The sequence below is a fragment of the Aegilops tauschii genome, chromosome 6 (genome assembly GCF_002575655.3).
Source record: "Aegilops tauschii subsp. strangulata cultivar AL8/78 chromosome 6, Aet v6.0, whole genome shotgun sequence".
In the NCBI taxonomy this organism is placed as follows: domain Eukaryota; kingdom Viridiplantae; phylum Streptophyta; class Magnoliopsida; order Poales; family Poaceae; genus Aegilops; species Aegilops tauschii.
The window spans coordinates 158,037,456-158,044,186 of record NC_053040.3 but is presented as its reverse complement, the minus strand read 5'-3'; the positions used below and the strand labels follow the sequence as shown (position 1 = coordinate 158,044,186).

The 6,731-nt window shown below is 39.3% G+C and overlaps 1 long non-coding RNA gene across 3 annotated transcripts; it reads right to left on the bottom strand.

Annotated features, from left to right (window-relative positions):
- Positions 1-1,654: 1,654 nt before the first annotated feature.
- On the bottom strand, positions 1,655-6,329 carry LOC109770617 (uncharacterized). Of its 3 annotated transcripts, XR_012187472.1 has the most exons (4): positions 5,725-6,236; positions 2,980-4,775; positions 2,102-2,289; positions 1,655-1,976 (listed from the first exon to the last, which is right to left on the bottom strand). It is a non-coding gene; the product is annotated as an uncharacterized lncRNA (long non-coding RNA). The 3 variants fall into 3 exon arrangements; XR_002234646.4 differs by lacking the exons at positions 1,655-1,976; positions 2,102-2,289 and having other exon boundaries at positions 2,863-3,212; positions 4,648-4,775; positions 5,725-6,233; XR_012187471.1 differs by lacking the exons at positions 1,655-1,976; positions 2,102-2,289 and having other exon boundaries at positions 2,863-4,775; positions 5,725-6,329.
- Positions 6,330-6,731: the final 402 nt, after the last annotated feature.

Genomic DNA, 6,731 nt, shown 5'->3' with positions numbered 1-6,731 from the left:
TACCCTAATTAGAAGCATTACAAGCTAGACACCGTATGCAACATGCAACCACATATCACACTGCGAAGTTAGAGCAAGCACCTGCGATGGTGGTGTAGGGGAAGTGCGGTCTTCAAGTACAGAGCTACGTTCAATATCTTCAATTAGGCTTGCTGTTTCTTGAGAATCATGTGGTGAGGATGAAACTGCACTCTTTATAAGAGTAGCGCGTCTCATACTAACCCACGGGCGTGACTGTCTCATCATAAGCGATAGATGCAGGATACACAAGAACAGTAGTTTGATGTAAGAACATGGTGTGATAGGCAGATTTAGTATGTACCAAAAATAGGAAGGCGTGTCATATTCACATGTATAATGTGTAAGCCAAGGAGATGCAATTTAACAAATTAGGAGCAATACAGGCTAGGCACCATATGCAACATGCAACCAGATATCACACTGCCATGTTAGAGCCAGCACCTGGGGTTGTGGAGTAGGGGAGATGAGATTTGGAACTTGCACTGCAGTAGGAGTAGCAAGGGAATCTGCAGAGATCATCTGTTTCGGTTGCTCCAGAGGACCACCATCATTCCGTGCCTTCGTCCTTTTAGATTTTGCCTTGTCAAGTAAACACACAAGAAAAAGGAATGAAATTCGCACTTCCAAATTCGTTGATGCATGATACTGATGAACACAACTTTTATGTATGGCAACCACATTGTAGGAGGATGGAATGTGTACGAAAAACACCAAGTAGAAGGCATTTCAACAAATTGGAAGCAATGCAATCTAGACACCATATGAAAGATCCAACCAAAATCACTCTACCAAGTTAGATGTGTCTTATTATAAGTGGCACTTCAACAAATTAGAGGCAATACATGTTTGAAATGATATGCAAGATGCAACCAATATTACATTGTCAACTTGAAGGTGTCTCGTCAGAAGTGATTGATGAGGGATACACAAGAAAAGTATTTTGATTAAGAACATGGTTAATACAAAGACGTAATATGTACCAAAAACAGGAACGCATGTCATATTCACAGGTATAATATGTTAACTAAGCAGATGCAATTTACCCTAATTAGAAGCACTAGTCGTCAACCCGTGCATTCGCACGGCTAGTCAATAAGTTGTATGTAATTATTTTGTTGAATGAAAACATATAGCATGAAGGGGAAAAGAGTGAAACGCCCATCCATCCAGTGAAATTGCAAGCACATATGATGTGTCTCATTTTTTTATTACTTTAATTATAAGTGACTTAAAAGGAGTCAAATAATTATTTTAACACTTCTGATTTTATTTTATTTCATTATCCTTGCTTTTATGTATATCCGATATGTGCCCGATAGGATCGATTTTTATAATTGTTTTCAGTGATAAACTCATTCCATAATATAGAAACTTGAAGCAAGAGAACATATGTGGCCGAAAAGAGTGATTGATTAGTTGAATTTAAGTTACATGAAAGGATCCAAAGAATTTCTTCTAACATTTCAGATTTTCTTTTTTTTCATTAACCTTGCTTCTATGTATATTGGTTATGTGCCCCACAAAACATTCCATAACATATTTTGAAGCAAGAAAACATAAGAGACCAAAAGAGAGAAGATTTATTGAAAATCAGTGTTTTGAGGCTCGTATAAACTACTTGTAGAAATATATATCAGGATGATATAAATCCCTATATAATCTGGTCGATCAATGACATTGTTTCCTATTGCACCAAAGAAGCATGACATATGAACATGGAACTATTGTAGAAAAATCATCTATTTATTAAAAAGACAGAATGCCAAATACTTGTCAGCCTATATATTCTAGACCTATGAAATAAATCATTTCTCTAGTTAGTACACAGTTTATTTAGTGCCATTCCTATAGTCATGGGATCCTTCCATCCCCTAAGGATTGTTGGGCCATCAACCATGTATCCTCGCCATGAATGGGCTCCAGCAACGACACGCGTGAGGCCGATACATGAATATCTGCAATTTTGCCACAAGCATGAACAGACAAAGAGAAAACAGAGATCAACTCTAAATAAATAGAAAAAGGAAATTATAGATCGATGAGTAGATAAAAACATTGGCGTAAATGTTGCTACAATAACCTGGTCTCCACGCATCAATGGATGGTAGTCCACACGTTCATGTGTTTGCATCACGACAAAATGAAGACCAAATGCTCATTAGAATTAATTTTAAGTTGGCTTCAAGTTGATCCTGCTTCCTAGCCCCCATAGTAGCCCGCATCAATGTTTGGCTCGTGAATTGAGTGCCCGCACCGAGAAAAATTTCTCTAGAGTTCAAGTCATACACAATTTATGCAATTAAATTAAAATGTGAAATTGAACATGTGCATCTACAATATGACAATATTCACCAGTTTTTTCATACGCCTATTGACTTATTGGATCTCAGTATGCCCTAGTTTATTATTTAACATGCCTTACTCTAAAAATAATTATTATATTTTCATCACAAAATATACTATCTTTCTCCTTTATTAACGGTGTGATTCAAAATCTTGTGTGCTTACCAAATCCACGATCTAGAACTCTGTGACATTAATATATCATGATATATCATGATATTTCGTGAAAACCCTGAATGGTGCGTTCTTGAAGTTTCAGAAAAATTATACATGTTGATTTGTACGGTCTACCTTTAAACGTTATTATAAAATCCTTTTTTTGTATGTCACATTCAAAGACCAATGTGTGCATCACTTTTATTTACTGTTTGCTATTTCAGATCCAGAGATAAGTATTTTTTGTCTCGGCAGCAGAATATTTGCACTCGATAGCAATCAACCACACCAATTACCTTGGAAAGAAACTAAGAAAAAGATCTGATGGACAATGTTACCATCTTTAAGAAAATAGTAGTGGTAAAATTCATAGATGAGGCATGCATGTAACATAGTTAGGTTTCATCCATAAAAAGCTACAGAGATCAAAATGCAAATCTATTAAGAAAGAGCGGGCACCTATGGTGATTGTCAACAAAATAATAGACATGGATGATATCATCGCTGGACAAAACGGTGCGACTGTTGCCATTGTTTCTCCGGCAATAGGACATCAATCCTAGCAGCAGTCATTGGAAAAATATGGCTTATCCCTGGCCGCCATGTGTGCTTGCCGACCGCTTGTACGTCCCAATAAACAGGGTTTAACTTCAGCAGCACAATGGTGCCATCTCAGTATCCAGCCAAAAAACCTGGAGAAGATCATCATAGTTAGTTAGTTGCAGTAGTAGAGAGAGAGAGAGCTGACTTAGCGGATGTGGTCATTAAGAGGCAAACATGACAGGCTTTGCATGAAAACAATCTGGATCAACGTGCAAAGCCATTGACGAAGCTAGTCACATAGCATCGATGGATAAGACGGCACCACCATCTCGTCGACAACGTGGCAGCATGGTGTGCACTGGTCGACCCATGCGACGTCACTGCCAATCTCATCGACAACGGCAGCAATAAGAAACGGTGGCGGCGTGGCATGCACTGATAGATCCATGCAGCGGCACCACCGTCTAGTCGACAACGGCTGCTGCGTGTCATGTGTGCGCTGCTTTACCCTTTATATCAAGAACAGTAGTATATATCGACTAAAAGACGGACGCGGCTAATCTGCACCCGAGCTCAAATGAGCTCGGGTGAACAGTAAAATCGAAAAAAAATCGAAAAAAATTCAAAAAATTCCAAAATTTTTTTGAGAGAAACATTGACAAAAGTTCTAAGTGCCTGCAAAAATTCGTCATGAAATCACATTCCTAGAAGGCGTGGCAAAAAAAAACAAAAACAGTACTCTGAAAAAGCTACTTTCAAACGCATTTTGAAGCACTGAATTTGTTTTTTTTTGCCACGCCTTACGGGAATGTGATTTCATGATGAATTTTTGCAGGCACTTAGAACTTTTGTCAATGTTTCTCTCAAAAAAAATTTGGAATTTTTTGAATTTTTTTCGATTTTTTTTCGATTTTACTGTTCATGCGGGAGCATATGAGCTCGGGTGCAGAATGTATATATGTACCGACTAAATAAAGTAGTATACTGGTTCACAAAAAAGGTGTTATATATTGCCTTACAAAAAATGATGTATATACTGCCGTGCACAAAGAGCAGTGCACATACTACTTGGTTGTAGATGTATATAGACAAAATATAGTACAATAGTATATACTTGAAATTAGTACCTTACATACTCCCTCTGATGGTAGCATATACCACAAGGAAGATAAAAAAGGCGTCAGCTATTCTAACCAGTTCAAAAATGCAGTATAGAGTCCATGGCAAAAATGTGGTAAACACTCCATTATCACTAAGTTAGTATATACAATACCACAAAAATATTGTCCTGGTATATACTGCTTATTGACACCATACTCTGTCCCAAGCTCCCCAAGTTCACGGAAAAAACAGTAAAAAGACCGCATATTTTCAAGATTTTGCAATATAAGCTAACATTTCAAAATCCTTTCTATATACTATATGGTTGGTTTAGCACACACAGTTTAGTAAGACATCATATAGAAAATCACAAATGTATTTAGAACTGAAAGTAAATATAAGAAGCATGACCGTATTGTTGGAGATTATAAATCCATGTCATGTAGGAAAGAAATCTCAATGAAGTAGTGTGGTGGCCTTAACTATGGTTGAAGGGATAAATCTGATTGAGCAAACTATCAAATACATGCAGGTCCATATGGCTGATGCCATGAGTTCAACAGGAGCCTGAACCCCTATCTGGCGTTGATGATGAACATCCGGCACAAGCTCTGCATCGACAGCTAAAATCATAAGCCTGCTTGGTAAGAAGAAATTCTTCAAACAACACCAATCATATGGCACACACATCAGGTTGTGGAATTTCCTTATTAAGAATTCTTCAAACAACACTAATCCTATGGCACACACATCAGATTGTGGTCACATGGATGCTTTCAGATTAGTAAAAATCAAATGTCATGCTATGTCAAGCAGCTTTGAAGCCGCATTAATGATCACATCCTAAAGTGGTCCTCAAGAATCAGGATTAGATATCGATGCTCATAGTCATCGGAGCAATAGTATTTCTTTAGTGAATTAACATGCTTTTGTAGTCATCGGAGCAGTAGTATTTCTTGAGTGAATTAACATGCTTTTGCCAAAAGATGCTAATCATCCATGTGACCATGTCTCTGCACCATAAACAGATGAAGCATCAATGATCAGAAATAAATACATGGACGTGGAATTAATTACTCCTTGTGGGAATTAGGACAGACGTTTTCATGGCAAAGAAAGCTCAAGTTCTGCATATTAAATTGTAGTACACTGGGCAACAAAAAGCAATGCATTGGGTGTTATTCATGAGCGACAATTCACACAACTATACTGTAGTAAGCTAAATAGCAGTTGAGACCATGAACCATTTTTTTAACTAACTAAACCACCAATTATACAAAATTGTATTGTCCTCCACAGAATTGAATCTTATCGATCACTATGGACTATTAGTCCTAACTGAAGCACCTGTTAAGAAACTAACTAAACCACCATGATTGTAAAAAAACTATCTAAATCACCATTGCAAAGCCGAAGGACAATAGTATTGACTCGGTTCCTTGCCAAACCAAAATTTGTGTGTACTGCCCACTAACATGGCAATCCAGTGGCACTCCACCTAACACACCCGTGAATCCATTCCACCAAGTTGCATGAGAGAACTTCAGAGAAGAAAATTACCTTGCCGAGCAGCCACTTAGAACACGGACGAATTTGCTAAGCGGAGCGCGATCTTCTCTGCGTACTTCCGTGCATCAGCGGTCCGAAGAGTGGAGGGGCACAAAAGGACATTGTTGTCGCCATACGCATCGTTGCCGCAGGTAAGCAGAGCGCCTGTCGCAGACATGACGATCGGTGGGAGAGGAGGAATTGGAGCTGGAGGAAGATCAATGAATGGGACACAGTCCGCCTCACCCTTGTTCCACGACCAGCCGCATCACCACCACGCGACCGGAAGCATCCGTCACCGCATGTTGATCCAAGAGAGGACCAAGGAGAGAGATGGTCCACGGTGGCTATGGAGGTGCTGGGATGCAACAGAGGGTGAATGCGGTGAGCAGCGGCGGTGGATGGGGCAGAGCGCGGCGGCGGATGGTCGGGATCAGGGCGGCGGCGGATCCATTGCAGGCGATGGGTGGGATGGTGGGGATGAGGTTAGGGATACGGGAGGGCTATTTTTTTAGCAGATCGGGAGGAGGGCTTCTATTTCTACAACGGCGGGCGTTTTGAGTTTTTTTCGTGGTTAATCTCCACTGTAATAACTTGGTCCCATCAGATGAACGGCTCGTAAATTCTAATTAACATGGTAATTTTTAGAGAGTCTGTAATTAGTATAGGTAGGTATAGATAGATAGATTACAATGTAGACACCATATGCAACATGCAACCACATATCACACTGCCAAGTAAGAGCAATCACCCGCGATGGTGGTGTGGGGGAATTGCGGTCATCAACTAGAGAGCTACTTTGACTATCTTCATTTAGCCTTACTGTTTCTTGAGAGCATTAGTTTGATGTACGAACATGGTTAATAGACATATGTAGTATGTATCAAAAACAGGAAGGCATGTCATTATCAAAGGTATAATGTGTAAAGTAAGCTGATGCAATTTAACCAAATTGGAAGCAATACAAGCTAGACACCATATGCAACATGCAACCACATTTGACAGCGTGAAGTTAAAGC